The sequence below is a fragment of the Halyomorpha halys genome, unplaced genomic scaffold (assembly GCF_000696795.3).
Source record: "Halyomorpha halys isolate HHAL.00 unplaced genomic scaffold, Hhal_1.1 Scaffold35.1, whole genome shotgun sequence".
Lineage (NCBI taxonomy): Eukaryota > Metazoa > Arthropoda > Insecta > Hemiptera > Pentatomidae > Halyomorpha > Halyomorpha halys.
Window position 1 is genome coordinate 822,941 of NW_027106137.1, and position 23,569 is coordinate 846,509.

The window sequence follows — 23,569 nt, forward strand, 5'->3', positions numbered from 1 at the left end:
CTCGGTAACCACTCAAACCCCTTAATTTCTAATCTTGCATCTTCCATTCCTGACAATCCTCCGAGGCGCCTGAAAAGAAGATGGTCACGAGATGATGTGAAATGTCATTAGAGTGCTACCAATGGGTAGTTTCTCTACACGCCTGTAACACTCCTGTAACTTCCTCAAGAATGGATTAACAGCTCAATCTATTACTTCCCAACAGAAATTTGATTTTAGACAGGCAGTACCAAATTTGTGCAGAATGTAAAAAGTTTCGATTCTGAGGACATCATTTCCTTTCATTTCTCGGAGGAATAGAAAAATTTTCAACATTTGGTTCATTTTGTGACTTAGATAATTTAAAAAAAATGAGAAAACATAGCATTGAAAGTACAAAAATAATATTTTTTTCAACAAAAAATGAATTATCCTCAACTTGTTTTCACCAGAATATTCACTGTCATCGGCTCTAATATCCGCTATAATAACGGCATGAATTGATGAGCTCATGATTGAAGCCAGAGTTGGGATTCCAGAGTGGCAATTACTGATCCACGTATTGCTCATCACGTTACCTTCCCCTGGCTGCTTCTTCGGCTACTTGTGGCGTTAACTTTCCTAATTGGTTGACAATTAAGTTAATAAGATGCTCTGATTAAATAATTCTTGGTCTCATTTTAAAAGGCGATTTTTGTCGTAGGTGCAAGAAAATTTGAAACATTACCTAGCTATTGATGATATTAATGTTTATTTGAAGTTTTAAAAACAATATTCAGTTAAAGTTTATATTATAAATACGGAAATATATCTAATATTATAATAATAACGTTGTGTTTAATGATATCGATAATTGAGTGTGAAACTAAGTATTAACCATAGATCATTTTAGTACATTAGGGCTTAACTTAAGTTAAAATAAATGTGTGGGAATTGGATTGCTATAAGGCGATCCAAAGAGTTTTATGCCTGATGAGGGTTCCATGACTGGATGTTATTTGTTTATCTATGCATTTATATTTATATTATCTATCTCTATCGGTTCCTGATGGTAATCGACTTACGATTCTGAGAACTGAAACTACATAGTTAATCCAAGAACTAGATACTACAGACACACTTACTATTGTATGGTGTATGTAATTAATTATTAGATACCTTTTCCAGCGGTATCACGTTTATCAATTAATTAGGCTATGATAATGAGGTTGTTTGCATTATGCTATATTTATGAATCCTATAATTGAGGTATGAGAGAACCCTATAATCTATAATCTATGAGAGAACATCACTGACCTACTGACCTATAGATTGAGAATACCAGCTCAGATCATAGACTCGAACTTTAGTCATTTTTGATTGCTATTGCCATTAAAAATACAAACTAAGGATTTTACTTAGCTTATTAGTCTGTCTGGCTTAGCGGTATTCATGCAGTTCTTAGTGTCCTTGGTCTGTAGTCCATGGCTTTGGATCTTTCTCCTCTGCCTTGGGTGTTCTTTCCTCCATCAAAGTTCTTCCTCGACTGTCTTGTACTCCTAACCTTCTGTGTGTTCTACCTTGGGTATCTCTCCGACTGACTGTCGGTCTGTGTCCTTGCCTCCCCTTTCTAGCCATCCATTGGCTAATTCTGTTTAGGGGCGAAGCTGTTTCCCTCGGTCGGCTTTTCTTTTGATGTCCCAGATGTTTTTATGGTTTTCGCTTATCTAGCCCGGAGCTGAGGACTATGGATATATCCATGTGTTTGCGAAGGGCTGTACCTGACGGTGGCTTGTCCTTGATTTCTGTAATCAAGGAGGAGCCACATTAAAAACCTGGAAGCAACTCAGCCCTGCCTACATGGTGTTTGGGGAGGACAAGCCTACCCAACGTGGCTGTACTTAACTGTGGCTAGGTCCCTCCTTTAAGGCTCTTTATGATGCAGGGTTGGCGACTATACTAACTGTCATGTACCTGCCCCTAGGTTTCTAACAGCACACATGTTCTCCTATTTGTCGGGTACCAACATATTATCAGGTAGGAAACGTCGACAATGGACACTCTGTTTAATTAAATGCAACTTACTTCCTTTTCTCGTGTAGGTATTTTCAGTTCAGAGCAAGACTTTATTGGCTTGATTTAAAGGTAATGATTACCACTATCAATTTTATAATTAGCAATAGAAATAACACAATGATTATATACATAAATGAAAAACGTTCGAATCAAAAGTAAAATGAATACAAATAATTGATTTGCTAATTAAATAATGTAGAGTGTGATAATAATTCTTTCATGAAATGAATGAAATGTCTATTGTCAAACTGAAATTGATCAAGTGTTGATTTAGAGTCATTATGAAAAAGGCTCACTAGTTAAATTAATGGATCTGCTTCATTTTCTTTCTATCTGCACTTCTGATTGGTTCACGTCGAGCTTTTCATAACTAAATTATCCTTAGATGTTAATGAGTGCAATCAGAAGCTAAAAAGACTTCACTTTACAAGACTTCACTTGTGCTCCATATATCTGACACACGGCAAAGTAGATTTTCACTTTTTTCTGACTGTCCTTTATCTAAGATATAGGCTGTAATATGGTGTAGATGATAGAGTTATTATTTAAGTGATTTTAATTTAAATTTAATATTCATTAGAGAAATGATTCTTCAGCACCTTGTTAATATAATATAAGGCTCTTATTTATTTTTTTATAACAACCCACCTAGCTATTCGGCAGCAATGTAAGAGACCGAATAGAAAATAATACTGTTAAGGCTGAATTTGTTTGTTTATTCATTTTACAAAAACAAGCATGGTTACCTATCTGCTAACAATTTTGTTTCGACTGACAAAACTAGGCTGTTACAACAAGGGTACAACCAAATTGTACTTTTCAATCAATGCTACACGGTTACACGGGCTAGTTGCGAGGCAAATTAGACAAACAATGGGATTGCATAAGATACTTCTGGTAAACTTATAAATGGAATATTGCCCACGATTATATTATCCAGACCTGTTATCCATCATCATAAAGAATGGTTTTGTTTTCCGACAGCTTCAACTGTTCCTCTTCTTACTCCTGATTGAAATGGGCAGTGCTGACTGCTGTAACACGGACTAGTACGGGTTTTTATATTGTTTAACTGATGAAAATCTGGTTCGGTTTGAACAGAGAACCCTCTTTAATTCTGAAGCCTAGCTCTCTGTGCCTCATATGCGGTAAAGGGTAACAAGCTCGGCTGTCTGCTGTACTCCACAATGGTGGCATAAAGAGTTAACGTCCTAGCCAGGACTCAATGGAATGTGATGGACATTCTTCTAGAAGCTCTTCAAACTGAGTTTGTATTTACCAAGGATCAGAATGCTATGTGGGCCGAAGCATGGACAATAAATTATTAATTTTAAACTATTTTTAGGGCTAGTTTGACTGCCATCCTGACTATACCATCCTTAATTACTATTTAGTTAGCTATACCATACATAATAAGTTGAAGGGTTTAGTATCAAAGAAAGATTCGTTCTGTAACAACAGAGGTCATTAGAACTTTGGATTATTTAATGAGTTACAGAAGTAGTCATCAGGATCGAATATCCTATAATCCACCCCGCCTTCAAACAAATCAGTTCACCGCTGATGTCCCGAATACAAGGTCAAGAATCTGATCCTTTTATTACTTCTCATTATGAGACACTATTTATTACTGATCAACCTCTAAAAGATAAAGGTTTTTTTTTTAAATATCTTTATTGAAATTGACAATGGTGTTACGGTTGCCATGGTGAAATAAAAACACTGGCGATATCTGGGTAGACAAGGGATGTTACAGTTGTCATAGGAAAAAGAAAAACACGAGCGATATGTTCAGACGAGTGGGTTTTGGTTTTGTGAAGGGGGCAGTTTGATTTTTGAACATATTACAACTGTTCAATGGAAGGCCCCGTGTCTTTACACTTTTAGACTTTTAGCGGTTCGATATGTATTTTCCTCCACTTTTTACGTTTGCTCACTCAAATGTGACAACATTATGTTCGCTAATCACAATAACTCCTATAGACTGTAGTCCTCCACCCTTTTCCTCTCGATACAAGCTTTGACCTTACCCCACAATTTCTGATTGTAGTTATCAAGTCATAAGTTGTAGTTATCTACAATCAGTTATCTAGTTATATTTTAGTTAATAAATTTTTTTTGTTTTAAATTCTTAGATTCTCTGTTTATTATTATTTTCTTTTTAAATTTGTTTGTTATTGTTTGTTTTTCTTACTTTGTACTAACATCTTGTTTGTTATTTAACGAAATAAACTCAATTTTTGCCAACACCCTTTCTGTGCCTATAGCAGTGACAGAAACAGAGTGAAATAAATAAATAATTAAAATCAATCAATCACAATGTGAGCTCAATGGCAGTATGAATAGATTAATTAAATTTTTTTTTTGTATTGAATTTACAACAGTATTAACATAAAAATGCATCTTGTAAATTTGATATATAAGACTATAATGGTATGATATATAGATAAACTACCACTTTAATAACATTTCTACATGACATTAGGTCTCGCGCCCATCTTCATTTTGGGCAACACAGAGGATTGTGAAGAATGGAAGATGAAGAAATGTTAGAAAAAAATGTGTTTATGTGCTTAGGGAATAGATAATGGAATGATTGATATGTGGTTTGGGCTAGATCGGTTGTATAAGGAACATTAAGGTCTTTAACATTAAGATATTATTTGTGACAAGAGCATAAGGGCATACAGGATTTTTACAGGATTTTTGGATTGTACGGATTAGAGAGGAATTCGAAGGTTTAAAAAATACTAAAATTAAATTAATTAACTAGTTTCAATATTTTTATGATTTTTTCAGCTAATTTATACCTAGTTATACATACTAGTATGTATAAGTCAGTACTAGTCAGCTAATAGTTTATACCTATATACATACCATAACTAGTTAAATTAAGATTTGATAACATAAACTTTCCATTTCTATTGATCGTTCATGAGTGGACCGTCTGTTTATATATTTGTGACAGGATATCAACAGAAGGATTTTTTTTACAAGAGAGTGTATGGGATTTCAATTATTTGATTAAAATCTTACTTGTTGGTCGGTCTGCTCCTTTGAGACCATATCTTGTGGTAGAAACGTTCTCCTAAAAAAAAAAAAAATAAATCAATTAGCTAAACAGACAAATTATTAAAAAAATATAAATACATTAATTTTTAAACAATCTGACGATCTCCTGTTGGAGGAGCTGTTCTGGAAATATGTATGTGTGAAGAAAAATGTGTTTGGGCATACGGAAGCTGAAGTAGTGGATGGAATTTGATAAAATCGATATGGTAATATTTAGGTACCCATCTGCATAATGTTAGTACATTTTATTAAAAGAAAATTTTGGTTCTAATGCCGGTATAATGATTTCACAACAGTTACAGAGACATAAATAAACGAGACCAAATTTGTTTTTTGATGTCTAAAACGTAGAAATCCAGTTCTGAGGACTAACTTTTTTTTATTTTAACTTTCTTCTTGAATACAACTTCCATATCTTTGATAATAACGAAGCATCATTGAATGAGGCATTATATGAGAATCTAAATAATGGGATAATTTCCATACCAGATTTATAATTATCGAATTAATTCCATACTAGATTTATACGTGATCGCATTCAACCTTTTAAATTGTTATTTTAATTTTAAACTAGTCTCAAAATATTGTATTTGACTAATTGTAAAGACATAATGTGAAGTAAAAAGTAAGCCCTGGGACAGTGTTCTATAAAACTAGAATAAACAATTAAATATATTACCAAGTCCTATTGTGGTTCAAAATAAGAGTCAACTATATGTCTTGTTTGTGTTACAAGCCGTCCCTGATTTTGATTTTAAAGTATTGAAGGGCCGGCTAACTTCTGTGTAAATATGGCAGAATGTTATTCTGAAGAATATGCTTCTATCTACTAAAATATTGACATAACTTCCAAACTAATTTTAACTAGTTTGTCCAAACACTCAAATATGTATCTAGGAGTATTGAACCAACATGATATTTTATTCGTTGAAAAAATAGGCCATGTTTCAACTTTACGAACAAGTAATTAATGAGAAGTCTGTAGGTATCTAAAGAAACGGTCATAAGATACCGTATCGAGGAATTATTGTGACTGATGTATTGAACGATCTTGCTGAGTGGTATAGTATAATGTAAGTTCATTATTACAAATTAAATTGTTATAGTGAAGATTTTTTTAATAATTATAATAGCAATATGTTTTATGTTAAAGAAATACATAAATAATTCCAGTATGTTTTTACTATACATAACGGATAAACTGTCGTGCCTTTCCTGAATAATTTCGTGCTTTATAAAACTCAAACATATAACTTTTTTTTTATTTATCGATATTTACAACTGTATTTACATGAGAATATATTTAGTGAATTTGATGTAAGGTCACAATGGAGCAACTACCCATATGTAGGTAGAGAAACTATCCATTGGTAGAACTCTAATAATATTTCTACATAAGAAACTCTCGGGGACATCTTCTTTAAACGTTAAATAAATTATAAATGAAAATCGCACATAATATTAATAAAAGCAATTAAAATCATATATATTTTTAATTATAAAATTCGATGGTGAGAAAATATCTGAATTTCCAAGCCTAATATGATAATGTGCTAAATCTTTAAGTCCACTCACTGAAAAAAATCATTTCTTGTTTTTTTATCCTTATAATCAAAATGAATTTTAAATTTACTTAAAATAATTATACATTTTATATGCATATTTCTTTAGAGTAAAATATTATATTTTATATGATTTGAGAAAATATTTTCAATTATTAAGGAGATATTTTTATTTTGATATAAACAATATTCTATGAAAAATGAATTAAGGTTCCAGCTAGAAGTTTTAAAATGATTTGAGAAACTGATCGGCCTGAGATTTTAATGAAATACAGAAGGGTATTTATTTTTATATTTCTGGGTATACCAAAATAGCAATAAATATTCTTTTCTGGATGATGTGCAATTTATACATCGAGATAATTATTAGTTGATAGGTATCGAGGAGATTATTATTTTTCCTTTTTGGACAATTTAATTTACTTAACACGCCCAAAATACAAAAAATTTATACTCACGTTCCTTATATTAGAAATATTATTATGCAATTAAATTAAAGCTGTTACCATGAAGATTATTATACTAAAGGAATTGTACCACTTTCGATGAAGAGGTCAACAAAAACTGGCGCCCAGAATTGAAATCCGGCTCTGTTCAAATTAAATACTTCTAATGCATTTAAGGCTTACGACTGAAGTTTCTAATAAAATAAATTAAATACTTTGATGAGCAATTTTTACAATTTGCAGAGTAATTAACAGCTCAATATAGTTGAGCGAGAGAGCTCACTGAGTAAGAGTAGGCAATTAACGTAGGCCTTAGAGAAGGAGAACAATTGCCTAGAACGTTAATTTGTCAGGTTGAAGACTAGCTTTGTGCCCGGGAAAGCTATCTCCTATCTGGTGCTGGAGAGGAGCCAACCTCACCATATAACACACATCTCTCCTAGCTCAGCCTAATAAATTATCTCACCTCAAATTTACGGCAAAATAAATGAGATAGTTGTGCAGTAAGATTGTTGAGCCTCGTACTTCAGTAAGCTCATAAAGTATGCTATAGAGTTGTTTCTCTCTAAATTTACAATAATAACAAAGTAATAAAAAGTAAACAATCAGAGAGTAAAATGGTCTGTAAAAAAAGAATAGAAATAGATTGGGTAAATAGATGATGAATTCGGGAACCAGTGTGGGAATGAAGTATGAAAACTAAACGAGGAACCACTATATCGAGGGAAATATGAAACATAATGAATATTGAGGTATGGATATGAGGCTCCTGTAGTATGTCAAGTCTTGAACATAGCATTCTCGTGTATGCAACAGTGCCCGGTGAAATTTGGCCAGGACGAGTGGACTTGTATTTCATGGCAGTCCCACGGAATAAACCTCGGCCTTCCGTTCATACTAAAAGGTGGGCGTTAAACTGAACAATACATTTTTAAAAAAATGAATACTTGGTATCTTAATTCGTATGATAATAATAAGCTTTAAGGAGCCTTCATAAGATTTTAGACTGTATAATGAATGTGTTTCTAATAAAAAAAACAAAACTGAGCTACGCACCAAAACATTTTTTTACCGAATAAATCTGGGATTTCTGTATCTTTAAACCTTCCCAAGGCGTATATACATATATATATTTTAGTGATTCACTTATAAATTATACCAACAAGTATATTGCCCGTTCGGAGATTTATTTTGGATTTACAGGTAATGGTAAATCTTATTAAATTGGTCCTATTATCTAAGAATGGAATTTCTGATCGAATGCCTCGCTACTAATTAGTAAGTTAATAGGACCAAGCATTAATAAAAAATAATTTATTTTCAAATCTTACAGAAAAACTCAATTTATTACGTGAAATAAATAATGAATCAAACATTAGCAAAATAATTTAGATGAGATATAACACCATCATTCAATATATAGCATAATTGGGATTACAATTACAATTAGGATTTGGACTAATCACTGAAACGGTGTTGAGTTGATGAGTTGCTTCCATCATCCAAACAATTACCTCCCTTTGCTATGGGCTAAATCTAAAATGTTTTATTTAATCACAAGCAATGCTGCCCAAATATACAATGCTTTCTACAAATACACATGATAGATACTAATCAGTCCTAGAATAAACTATAAATACTAACATTAGTAACTAACAAAGTAATAGATACTAACATAGCTGATTAACGGTTTTATATACATTTTTTCAATTATAATTATATATCATAATATATTGTTTTGTTTTTCATTATAACTATAGAACAATATTGTTTGTTCTTCATTTTCTTTTGTTCCTTTATCAATTTGCTCTTCTTTTTTTCTTGTTCCTATCTATATCCATATTTCATTTTCCTCAATTTTAAACACACTGGGAAGCTGCAGTCAAATCCACCAAGGCGTATCTCAGACATATTCTAAGAGATTGTTTATTTTTTTTAAGAGCTCAGGACTGTATTCCCGAGGATTGAAGAGAGCGATAATGAACTCGGGACCTCAATGTCCCGTGACATCTAATGCGAAGGACTATAATTGTTTAACACCCGGAGACTTCCTTATTAGTCCTGCGCTCATAGCTCATCCAGAAAGAGATATTAGCGAAGTTATGCATAATATGCTATCATCGATGGCAACTCATTCAAAATTCAGCTCAATATTTTGGAAACATTAGTCTATACATACACAACATTCATGCCAGAGTACAGTGGACAAAGAGCACACCTCCTATGCTAGAGGGCGATTTAGTGTTAATAAAGAACCCTCACAATCCTCTCCTTCATAGGAAAGTAGGACGTGCAGAACTGCTCCTAGATCCTGGTGACATCGCGAGAGTAGTAACTGCAAGATCATTTAGGAACACCTTTAAGCGGTCTGTACATTGGATTGCAGTTCTGATTCCTTTGAATCAGGATGCTTAAATTCAACTGATTTTAGGTGGGTGATATCTTTACGCTCGTAAACATTTTTATTTCTTGAATTTTTTATTAATGCTTAATGATTGAAAATTAGTATTATTTGTTTTTTAAGTAAAAATAGTACACACTGAAATAAAATGAAATCAATTTATTTTTTTAATTGTATGATTTATAATTTGATATTATAAAATACTATATTGTAAATATGACTATTTGTATCGGCCATCATCTGCGTCTACCCGACTTTTATCCTCCAGTACGCACATATAAAAAAATAAATTAAGCAATTATTAAGAATACAATAATAATAAAGTTAATAAAGTAAAAGTTTTTTGCGAGATCCAAACCTCTCACGGTTTCTGGTTTGGATCTAGTGAATTCTTTCTCTCCGAAATCTACGGGGAATTTACTTTGAGGAAAGGGATACATTTTTAGTGGATAACCTTCTTTCCACTTAACCGGGCTGATTGAGGTCATTATTCGCAAGTCGCACTGTCAGATCCAGGACTAAAAATGTACCACCGGCCTTAGGAAATGCAAATATATCTAGGTACCTCGTTGATCCACCTGCGTCAATACAATAGATCTTGTCACAGCTTGAGTAATTCTTTTCATATTTGATCCTATGGTGCCGGTGTGTTAAAAGAAGGTAGCTGTTAGGAACATTTTCACATCACATGGTCTAGTTTGTGACAGAGAGACCCAACATCATTCTGCTGTTCGCTATCTTATGAAAATCCACGCAGGGTTGTATAATTAACATTATAAAACTTCAAGTTATTGGCTCAATTTAATCAAGAGAGTTTCTCACATGCATATCTGTTAGCTTTCGGGGTCTCTTAAAAATGGCGAACTTGGTCTCTTAACAATGCCCTGCTATCTGGGATTTGCCCATTCTTCAAATATATTTTCTCGCAGAGGCAGTCGTAGAGCTCTCAAACTTCAGTAGCCCTTATCAACACCCAGTCTTTCAGCACATTCAGTTATTTCCAGTGCATAGTTGTATGATGACTGAAACAGGGCGTCCAGAACATAGGTCACTGAAAAATGAACCAATACTGTAGTGGAGCATCGTAGCCTCTTACAAGAGCGTGTCTTTGTAAGGGACGCAGTCCAGAAAGGGTAAGTAAGGCCCGGGAACAAATACTGATTAAGAACGTAGATCTTTTATTCTGGCTTGAGCATCCAAGAGCGCACTAACTTGTTGAGATGGTCATTTAGTTTCTTCACCCTCTTTTCGATGTATATCCTAAATATTTTATGATTCATTTGCTTTTAATGATTGGTTGTCATCTCCATTCTCAAGATAGAGTGTCGTTGATTGCCACCATCCTTTGTTCATAATGATGCCCACACTTTTATGAGGTTTAATAGATCAATTCAGATCAATCTCCGCGAGGAATCTTTTGACACTATTTATAATATTTTCTACGGAGCCCTTGTTGAGCGCCATGTCAACCTGATCGTCCGCTTACCCTATGAGGATTACACCCTCTTCTTCATTACTTAGACCGTATCCAATTTACTTTTTTGAAAATTCTTGATTACTGACCTCGCGGTATAAATAAGCAATACCTAATTGAACAGCAAAGACGACAAGGGGCCACCCTGAGGTGCACTGATCCGGCTAATTTGTGGGTATCTACTACAATTTTTATCTTGTTGGGATCTGGGAGAGCTGCAATATATGTATGTGCCTTACTTATACTGTTCTAATATACATATTTATTTACAACAGATTAGGAAGGGAAGTTTTAATTACTGGAAAAATGTTCTTCGTTTCTGGCTAATCTGCTGTCTCCCTTCACTCTTTCGAATCTCCTTCTAGCCTTCTGATTGGTTTTTTTAAAGGAACTAAAGTCGTGGTTTACATTCTTATGTTGTTTAGGACGCTTTGAGCTCTTCTGTATGGTAAGTGCACGTGGTATCTGGTGGCACTCGGTTTACCTTGGGTTGTTTGGTTTACCCAGCCCTCGTCTAATCGGTGTCCGGCCGTTCCCGTACCCTGAAGGTAGAGCCTAAGTGTCTCATAAAATTATCTATACTTCTGAGTTTACATTGACTAAGTCTTAATATTTAGAATATATAAGTAATTAAACTAAATTCTTTTCCATCCAACCATTCTCAGCACATATGAATTCATTTATTTGTCCCACTTCGTTTCAATAAAAAACATTGGTAACAGATTACAACAAACAGTAGCAGCTAGAATTGCCTTCTTAACATATTTAATGTTATTCAGTCTAATTTCTTTCAGATCAAGGAACAGGATAAAATAAATTTATCGAAACAATACAATTGTCTTCACATATTAATTTCACTCATATTAAAAAGTTTGTGTATTGAACTTGCATCCATAGGTAATAATAATATTAAATACACGCACGCTTTATAATTATTTTATTACATAAATTAGAGATTGTTTATATAATGGCGTAAATCTCAATTTAATAATTAATACATTTAGGAGGTTTAATATTTCTATTATTTTAAAAGCAGTATTTTTGGTATATCCATAATCTTACTGTCCAGTGTAAATTAAAAAAATAAATTTTATTCAAATTTAAATATATATATTTAATAATAAATCAAAATATTATTTATTTTAATATTAGTCTGACAATTAATGTATAATCTAGAATGGAATGTTATATAATTAAATTACTCGAGTTTTCGTGGGAGGTAGATACTTTGTAGGAAAACGAAATAAATTTTGTATAAAGTCGAATGAGGAAGCTAAAATTATTTAGTGATGACTAATAATTACTTTATAAAGAAGCAGAGGTCAATGGCGCTTCCACCTCATTAATAACTGACTCTTATCGGTCATGATACGGAACAATAACTTTCCTGGAAATGTTTGCTTACGGTGATGACCAGATTGGATAAATGCGGTTCTTAATGTGAACCGTTGTCTCCTATTCATGATATTTCAATTTTACATGAGAAGGTTACAAATAATTAATTACCAATTAAATCAATCAATAAGTGCCTGATTTTCCCTTTCATGAATAATACATTCGAAATTCACTTAGTAATTTAAGCTCCCCCTTACTCGTAACTCAAAAAACAATCTCCAATACAATTTGAATACATCAATAAATCAATTCATCCTTTTCTAAACTTCTTGTCTCTATTTCTTGCTTTTTTAAAAAATAGGACTACTTTTGTTCGTAGTCACGCTTTTTACGTTGTACTGTAATCTATTAGTATCGAATAACTGCGATGATGTTTAGAAATTAGTGTAGAATACGTTACGGTTATTTATTTTTTTAAAAAATTGTTAAACTGATACTGGGTAACTTTCACTGTTAATCTTAACCCTAACGCTTATTTTTCTTGTACATTTTGTTTTTAATAATTTATTTATTGTCAGTTACAACTGTATAATATTTGTACAACAAGTAAATTTGCTGTAGGTGAGATAGTGACATGATACAAACATGTGGAGAATCTATCCATTGATAGAACTCCAATAACATTTCTAGACGAGAAGATCCCGAAGCCATCTTCTTTTCAGACGCCTAGGAGGATTATTAGGTAATGAAGGAGATGCCAGGTTAGAAACAAGTGGATTTGGGTGGTTAAGAAGTTTATCATGGAAGGATTGGTATCTGGTTCTGGCCAAATCGGTAAGATATGGAACATTGAGGTCCTAATGGATGACTTGAGTTGTGACAAAGTAAGGAGCATTAAGAATTTTACGAAGGATTTTGGACTGTAAGGATTTGATTCGGGAGGAATTTGATGGTTTAGTGCAGCCCCAAAGCTCAACTCCGTATGTCCAGATAGGCTTTATAATAGTCATGTAGATCAGTCTTTTTCTTGTACATTAATACAAACACTATTTTTTCTTATTATTCTTAGATCCTGTTTTACCTCCGGCAGTCTTTCTGCACAAGTAAGTGTTCAACTTGTTGTAGTGTCTTTATTTACTCATAAACTTTTCTTAAACCAATTACTAAATATTTTTTTCTGAGTTCTGGTGTGGTGTGAAGATGATTGATTAGATTTTGTGCTTTCTAAAGGGTTTTTAACAGTAAACAGCTTTTCTAGCGTTGATGGGGGTATCAGAAACAGCATTTTGTTTATTTATTAAAGCATTTCTGTTTATATTTATTTACCTCTGTCGATTATGATACCGACCTACAATTCTTAGAAAAGTATTGCTATATCAGTAGACCAAGAACTAGATACCACAGACCAGCTTACTATGGTATGCTTTTCACTATTTTTCTAGGCTATGGCAATGAGGTGGCAAGTAGGGGTTCTAAACTATAAAATGAAGGCGGGTTAACATTATGTTATATTTAAAAGTATTCATAAAGAGAGAGCATGATAGACTTCATTTATGTTTACTTAACATGGTATGGATTGAGAATACCATTGACCATACATATTCTATTGTCTTTTACTTAAATTATTTTTGCAATTCAAAATAACATCTTAGGCGTTTTACTTATCTTAGGTACTGCGGCTTCGGTTTTCTGGGTTTAACTCAGCCGGTTTCTGCTCACGTGCCTCAAGTGTGTAACTTGCTGTTTCCCTGTGGTGTACTCCATCGATGTCTTACCGAGAGTGCCTTTTTCCTAGGCCTTGTCCAGCTAATGATGTCCAATTCTCTTCTTGGCTGCTTCACCGACCTTCTCGAATCTAACCTTTTTTGGTTTATTTATTTTTTTTTGCTAAAAATGCTTCCCTCCCCGCTACTTTTATCCAGCCATCTCATAGTTTAAAATACTTTTAGACCGTTTTCACATTCCCTCGGGGCAGCATCTCTTTTGATCCAACATCGTCCAAAATGCCTTTATAGTTCTTCTGCTTATCTATACGGCCTCGAAAATAAAGGGTATGAATGCAAAGATCGATAGAGGTGTTCGATTAGCACGGCATGGCCACTAGGCAAGCGCCTTATCGAAGAGGTCCCTTTACCTTTTTGAAAAGCCGCTCATAGCTCAGATGTTTTATCTCAACGTTCTTCTACCTGCTCGTCAGTTATTGTCATTATACATGTTCAAAATATCAACTTAATTAAACTAAATTAACTTATTTTCTCATATTCTGATATTTTCAATACATTGTATTGAATGGAACACAATTGGTTCCATAGAAATAGCAAGCATCGTTGACTATTAATTTTTTAATTTTACATAACAAAAAATTGAATGTTAATGATTAAAAAAAACATTAAAATTTTCTTGTTAGTAAAGTGTCTACAAATTCTTTTAACTTAGATTTATAAGAAATAGATTGTTGATATTCTCTATTTTAAATTTGCTTTTAATCTAGCGTGAAATGAAACAACTATCGTATAATAACCCTTTACACTAAGAATAAGAAGCCAAATTGAAAACAATAATCCTGTTCTAGTCCGGAAATGTATTATTTTACATTCCAACTGAAAAATTGTATTTCAAAAATTAAATAGATCAATTAAAATAAAATTATCCACTTTAATAAGTTATACTCTTATAAACTAGGAAACAAGTTTAACGTCGTTTTATGATAGTAGTATACATTTCATTTATAATATTATTTTAAATACAGATCGATGCAATAATTAGAGAAAAATACTAATGGCACGAATGGGTTAAGGCATAACTATAATGCAAACAAACATGAATAATTAGTTCAATCCATCACAACCAATCTCACGAAAAGTCATCATTAATTGAGGGATGGAAATGGAAATGCTGTAAATGCCAGAAGTACGAAAAATTAGATTTTGACGGGATAACGATAAAGAAGCAGCGTCAATCGACTGGTAACCGCTCGAAGTATCTTGACCAGTTTAGTTCTTAGAGTTGTAATGTTGTCATAATTATAGGACAAAAAGCGTGGCTAGTTTTTTCCATATTTCTCAAAACTAGATTTTGGCACTAGCGGCCTTTTCCATTTCTATGCCTCGATTATTAGAAATAACTAAAGTAGTTCCAGTTTTTTAGGGGAACTAATTCTTTAACCCTATTAGTGGTTATGTTTATATTTGTTCAGATGTATAGGAAATACAAAAAAAAAAAAAAAAAATAGTAACTTTCAAAACATATAAGTGGACCCTAATATTTCAGATATTCTTAAGTTAAATCGATACGCAAGGGCGTGGTCATAAAATCGATTTTGTTTTCATTCTCAGCACCTCCAAAAACATATATACAGACCCCAATATGATAGAAATTCGAAATGTTAAAATATATCGATACGCAAGCGCGTGATCATAAAATCGATTTTATTTTAATTTTAACACCACTGAAAACATTAAAAGGGACCCCAATATGCTTGAAATCCGAAAAGCAAGAAATAAATCGTTACGGAAGAGCTTTATCGTAATATCGATTCTTTTTTCATTTTAGCGTGTCTGAAATTAATCGATTTCAGTTAAAACATAAACATGGCCATATGCCAGATATAATACAAATTAAAATTAAGCCTGTACTTGGATTTTTTAAACTATAATATTATGTTTTAGTTGAACTAAATAAATATCAGCTTTAGCTATAGGCTGACGTTTCATAACTAAATGTTAGTTGCTCATTTCACATTGTATAAAGCATGCCTTCAACTGAATTGCCAGACACACTTCACTTTTTGGTTGGGTTTGAGTGGACTGTATAATTGAAAAATAAAACATGATTAAATGAAAATAAAATTCTATTGTTTAAGTTACAGGTGATGTAGGGGGTGGCCGAAATAAACATTTATGATTAGATGGGTTAATAAATTTTGAATGACCGGGCTAAGGAAATTGTAGGTATAAAATTGAGGTGGTTGATTATTGTTAATTATTGTCAGGTTGACTTACTTCATGCTTCCTTCTTTCCTCCACATTATTATGCCTCTCTCTCCTCTACTGCTAGGAACTACTCCAATAAATCTACTCACTCATGGTAGATATTACTGATGAGTGAACAAAAAGAAAAGATGGACTGCTTCTGGCTGAAGACAACTTTTGCCCAGCTCTGCCGGTGGATTGCTGGACGAATTTTGGAATCAATTACTGATATAAATTTAAGCATCAACACGTAACATATAAATGATTGATTTGAAAAGATGAATCCTCATTAACCGTTATAATAAGTTAAAATTTAGTTTACTATTAGAATGGAAATATTAATAACAAACAATTACGTTGCTTTTGTACTTAATACCTCTATGTCATATCAGAGTATTTATTGTATAAGTTAGATAGTGTAGAAAATCCATATTTTACTGGTTGATCTTAGTACATACACCGATGCTCTGTCCCGAACGAGTATGGGAATACCAATATTTCTCGCTCCAGGCCTCTACGAAATAAATACCAAATTACCTGAGTGAGAATTAAGCCCATTCTGTAAGCCTCTGCAATTCACGTAACTAAGATATATTTTCCTGGAATCTGTTGGAACTTTAAATAAATTCTCATAAACGTTAAAACTGATTGGTCTTATACAATCGAAAACACAGGTTTCAATCATATAAAAGAGTGAAATAAATATTCAAATGAGGCTATCCGTAGATGCGAGGTGAAATTGTTTCCTGTCAAGCGACGATATATAATACCACACAGTCGCAATGGCAAAGCAGCCCAGAACTCTAAATCAACAGCCAAGTGGTCGTTCCTTGGAGTGGTGGTGTTAAGGGCTGTCATCGCTCACTGTATTTGAGAACCAGAGTGTAGTTTCACAAAGAAATATATTCTTATTTGGTAGGAAGGCATTCGAGGAAAGGAGTATTTTTTCACTACGTTGAATATGTGGTTAGTAAGTCACTTTTCCAGAATAAAGTAGATTTCACTCTATTCGATTTTCTCATTTATTGATGTTCCAAGTGGCGTAACATGTCTTAATTTCTCTTAGTTTATAATATAACAATAGTGACAAGTTGTAATAAGTCATAAGGTGCAGAAATTCTAGGATAATGTGTTTTACAACCATAAAGTTTTGCCAACTGACTACAAATATATTCATTGGTAATGTTTATTTCTCTTTTAACTGTTTATTTTAATAATAGTTAGATGATAAGCCTATTATCATAGATGTTTGATCATTAGTACATTTTTTATGTTAGGAGACTTAACACGATGTTAGGAGACATATGAATACGTGCAGAACCTCAGATGGCGAAAAAGAATCAGAAGACAACATAAAGGATACCTTGTTGGATGATGCGAGACGTATTCAAGGAAAATTAAATAGTTTTCCTAGAAAAAATCTATTAAAATCTATTAAAATCCGGTTCTGGCGTAGGGCTTCAGTGCAATGAGGCGCCCGTTTCCCGACAAACATTCTAACCTGTACGTGTCCATCTAGCGGATTTGTTCAGATTTAACTTCCCACCTGTTCATTTTAAAAAAAATTATTATTTTTTTTTATTATAGAAATTTTGTATTTTTTTATCATATAATTCTTTTCTGTAATCATCTAACTAGCTCAAGTCCTACAGGGCTACGGGCAACGTTCTGGAGAATCTCTTTCAAACCATCCTAAGAATGCTGACAATGATGAATGATGCCTACTCTTAATGTTTCCTCATCGTTCGGACACGCTTGAAGGTGAAATTGATTTTCTTAGTTCCATTCAGGAATCTCTCAGTTCTTCACTGAGCTTGGTCTTTTAGAGATCATATGCATAGCCTTGGATATAGAACGCTTATGTCCCAGCTGCGGTATCCCAGAGACTGCTCAGCACTCCATCAACAACTATACAAGCTTTGAGTCGTTTTCAGAGTACCTCAAGGACCCCTATGATACAATGCCAATTCGCAAAGGAGGGAATGTTGCGGTATGAATGCCTCCTCTGAAACCAGAAACTCAGACAGTTTCAGAAGATAATATTATCATTGACCCAAAGGGTGTCTCTAATGCGAATCATCTAAGCATATAGAGAGAAGCTCTTATAAAGTGGCGCAGCTACTAGCAACAGCAGTACTTCTCCCTCTTCTTAATAAAAGATGTGAACAAGTATAAATAAGCATAATTTTATTTACTCTATTTAGATAGAGCTCCTTGAAAGGATAGCTCATATGTAAAATTAAATATAACAGGTAACCTTAAAATACCAAAGGTAGTAAAAGGTAAGACACAACACGAATTACTTTTTCTTTTTTCACAGTAATGCACTTACTAATTTATTTTTTATTTCTGTTTTAGAGGGTTCGAAAAAAAACTCTATTTAGCATGGCTTGATAAAGAGTGTTAAATACTCTTATGGTTATCATCTTAGAGGAAATGATAAAACTGTATCCTCAAATATCCAAACCGGATTCTTGTTCGGAATCCTCTATTACCAGCAGTTATAGAATTTTAATCTCATAATATCACGCAGTAGTTAATTTCGCTTTATATTATTTTCCAATTAAGAAAAATCTTTTTTATAATAACAATTTCCTATGAAAAAAAGAGAAAATCTTTGAATATAAGCATAATTGGATTCCTCTCGGAGGGATTTAGCAAACAAAGTGTCGATTTAAAACAAAATAATTTTTTCCTATTACTTTAAACGAACATTTCTCAGTAAAAGTAATAAATTGGAATTTGGTGAAAAAGGAGGAATGGCCCTCAATAATCCCGGAAAATCCTTTGTAAAAGAAATGCCAGATCCAATGGACTTTTCCGGAATATTTATGGTTCCAACTGAAGGTTCTCAATTGCCGGACAGATCCTCTATGTAGGGATAAATTTAAATTTTTTAAATAAATAGTTAAGTTAGTTACTTAAGTGGATTTTTCCTAATATTCTATGGTCTTGTATTAATATAATGTAGAATCAAATATTTTTAGAATATTGATTATATTAAATGTTACTTTAGATTACTGGATAGCGCCTCTGACAACTGGATGAGTATGTGCTTATAAAACACAAATAAGTGAAATACACATAAAATAAAAAGAGGGTTTGAGCATTTTAACTTTATGGAATGAAGAGCTTAGGGCAATAATATGACTAGCTACATAATTAAAATTGTATAGTTGTGCAGTTTCAAAAATCCTACAATTATTATTTCTTATTATATAGCTCATATTCCAAATATTATAGTTAAACATGTTAGAATTATGATGTCAGACAAACGAATGCAATAAATAGCTTTATAAAGAAACACAGGAGCATGTTTTCAAATTGTGGCATATCACAAGCCATTTCAATGATATTTTTTAATAGATTGTAGCAGAAAACAAGAGAAGAAGAAGTTCCACCCTTATTAACATTAATTACAGATAAAAAAAGGCATATCATAACCATCTCGGTTTTATTTATAAGATAAATAGTTTTTAATTTTTTTTTTATTGTGAAATATTCTGACGTCTATTTACTGACAGTGGAGATAGCGATCAGAGAGCACATTCGTACCATATTTATAGAGATATAAATGTAAAGATAAGAAAATAAGAATTAGAAAAAAATAACAATTACAATAAATAAATAAACAATAATAAAAAAAATTAAAACTAAAAAAAAAATAATACCTATTCCTAAATCACTATAAATAATTTATTTAAAATACATCACAAATACAGTCCACATCATTCTTACTAGCAATGCCAATCAGTTATAATTAATGCATATAATATACCCCAGCATTGCATATATATATATAAATCCGGGTTATATCTGAAATTAACACAATAACAAACCATTTCCATGAGGATAAGACCTATCTGACATTAAAGAACAATTAGCTGTACATTGATGTAACAAGTTTAATCAAAGTTGTATGATCCTTTATTGAAAAAATCGAAAAAAAAAAGTGAAAGATCGATTCAATGACGTGGAATTTCTAGTCAGCTGATTATATCGAAACGCCTGCTGTCACATTCCACTGACTTTAAACATAACTTTCATTTTCTAATGACATTTCTTTTTTTGAGCTAAGATGTTTACTACCGTAGACATACACTTAGAGGGGAACTAAAAAAAAAAAAAAAACGAATAGCCTTCGAAAACTCGAATACACAATACTTTTCATTACTATATATTCAATATATGGGGAAGTTAAAAAAAAATGTCTAAGCTAAATACATTTAATTAATTTTAAAATTATATATATATTATGTACACTTACATAATAAGTGTAAGATGAAAATGGTTCATTACAAGAATTTTTTTTCCAATTTCCAAATAATACACACAAATGAAAGTTTTGAGGTTCATTATTGTGACATTATTCAAAATTGGTTTTACCAATAATCTAGTAAGTAATGTCCCGTATAATATCAATGAATATTATTAATTATAATTGGTTATCTTTCAAATAATATCGTTTGTATCAATGTTTCTCTTTTATTTCATTATTAATTAAAATTTATAAGAATAAAAATCAGAATATTAAAATTAAAAAACGTCGTTTTGTCCTTTTATTTAATAGATAGTAAAAAAGAAAAATGGATATATAAAATTTTTCAAATATGCTATTTTCTCTGAGTAAAAAGTTTAAAGAAGCTCTATTAGAATAAAAACTAAATTCCAGAAATACCTCAGTAGCCCTAAGATTGCTGTGACAAGGCAAAATTCCAGGATGAAAATTCCAAAGGTTCCATCGGTTAATGTGGGTTGGGTGAGGCATTGGAAGGCCAAATAGCCAAATATTGGACAAGTTCCTCGAACAGCCTTTAATAGGATTCATGCGAAGATCAGGAGTGAGGAATATATTTTTTTTCTATCTGGGTTAATATAATTTTTTTTTTTATTCAGGGTCTATAGTCCTTATGTTTGCTAACTCAGGGAAGGCGGGTTACCTTACAGGTTACCAACCAATTATAGCCATAGTGGGAAATTCCCGATTTACCCCGAGGGTCCGCCACGAAATAAAATTCAGTCTACCGCCTGAAATCAAGCTTTTAACAGGCGAAGATCTTAAGATTGTGGCTTAACACTCTCGGCCATCAATTTTAATCATTAAGTAGCGGTATGAAAACTGAAACACGTAAAAACAAAGTTCAAGTCTGTTCAAAAACAGCCATTATTATGATGGAAAAATAACATATAAATGCAAATAATAGCCACACACATTATTATCTCTAAGAATGGGGATTCTTTCTCTATAGGAGTCAAGAGACTACCTCAGTCTACAGAATAAGCGAAATCCAAAATAAAAAAAACATTTGTTGCAAGATTGTGTGGCACTTCTTCTAAACATCGATATGGTGCCTACAATTAAAAAAAAATGATATTCCATTCCAAGTTGTTTAAAATAAATTCATCAGCATACAATAAAAATACGACTTAAAAAGAAAACAGAAGGTTGTGTTTCGAGTTTTATTTGGTCAGAACTATTATACATTTTGTATTTTCATGCAGGTCTGCTAAATAAATCCCGTTTTGTACATTGTTTGCTACAATAGGTTCGTAACCTATTTACTTATCCTTTCGTATCGATTAAGAGAGCATGATGATTAATTAATGGAGACGAAATAAGAGACAAATAATAATATCAGGATGTTACTGGTAACTTCTAAAAGTAATGCCTATTTTTTTCCTACCTCCGAGAACAAAAAGAAATAAGCAATTTACATATATACAAAAAAGAAATGTTATGTACATATACCGGCTATTGAGTCTTCTTGTTTTGCCGGAATGGCATTATAAGAATGGTTGCCGGGTCCTCTGAAGTAATGCCTAAACGTATCAAATAACATTAAATAACTAATTAGTAAACATTTGGCCAATGGCGGCATCATCAAGACAGAGAAAGAACACATAAATGCAGACCAGACAGAACAAGAATAACCACACACATAATCCACGATCTATATAAAACACATATAATCATAATTATAATTTATAATCAAAGCAAAACTACTACATTCATAGTAGAAGAAGAAGCAGTTTTCATGATATTCAACAGAAAAAAAATCATACAATGTAGATTTTTATGTTGGTCTTTAGAAAACTTAGAAACAATTAAAAGAGGATTGATAAACTCTAACACTACATCAATGGACTGGTACAAGATATGGCTACATATCGAACATTTACAACAACAGGTACCGAAGCCTAAAAAGGAGCTGGAAGAGGCATCTACTTAGCTAACTAATGAAATTAATTAAAGTCGGGAGGAAGTAGCATTAAGTACCCTCTATTTACATTTGCTGGTTATTTTCAATCTGATGATAGATGTGATTTTATTAATAAAGTCAATAAAAAATGTTTAAATAACCTTTCTATTATTGTACGGTGGTAATCGAAACAATTATTTATAAACATACTTAATCTTATGAGTTCTTACTGGATGAGTTAGTATTACAATAATTAGATGTAGTGAATGTACTTTCTTATTTAAATGTCTTTAGTTAATGATTCATAAACAACGTTTAGGGGCTATCACCTCATCATTAGGTTTCTACAAACAAATTCACACTAATTACCTAAGGCATAAAAAAATTAAATAAACCACAATTTTTTTTTTAATTAAATACAATTAACTTAAATAAATATATCTTCTAATATCACATTTAACTCCTTATTAGTTATAAAAATATTAATAATAATCATATTGTTTGCCAGTTTTATAATAATTTAATAAATAAAAATTCCATATATAATTATAAGCAAGGAGATCTAAAACATTATGTTCTTTTTTCAAACAAGGTTATTCTTACAAAAGTGATAACAAATAGATTACAAACTATGTCAATTATCTTCTATCTCTATTTCACAAAAGATGACAAATCTATTGACAATATTTATTTAAAAATATATTACGTCACCACTACATTAAATTTGTTTCAATGAACAGTACTGATGTGTATGTAATGTGCACATGAACTTTAATTATCTGTCTTAAAATTAATAGCGTTATTAATTTTTTTAGTGATATGTACTGCTTCTGTTATTTCTCTATTTTTTGTGTGATTGAAGATGTCTTAAATTTTTGGATTTTTAAAATGGAATTCATGTTTAAATTTTATACAATGTTGGGCTTATACTGTTGTAATATTTTTGACGATTTTACAGTTACTCTTGTGTAGCTCAACTCGGGTTTTAATGGTTTAGAAGTCTCTCCTACATAAGCCCTTTTATGTTTATGAATCATTAAACAAAGACATTTAAATAAAGAAGATATATATATA

At 32.1% G+C, this 23,569-nt stretch overlaps 1 long non-coding RNA gene across 1 annotated transcript in view; it reads right to left on the reverse strand.

Annotated features, from left to right (window-relative positions):
• Positions 1 to 4,720: 4,720 nt before the first annotated feature.
• LOC136797356 (uncharacterized) overlaps positions 4,721 to 23,569 on the reverse strand; it is a 493,983-nt gene continuing 475,134 nt past the window's right edge. Inside the window, exon 5 of the long non-coding RNA XR_010845183.1 lies at positions 4,721 to 5,122. This is a non-coding gene — a long non-coding RNA (uncharacterized lncRNA). The remainder of the gene's footprint in view (positions 5,123 to 23,569) is intronic.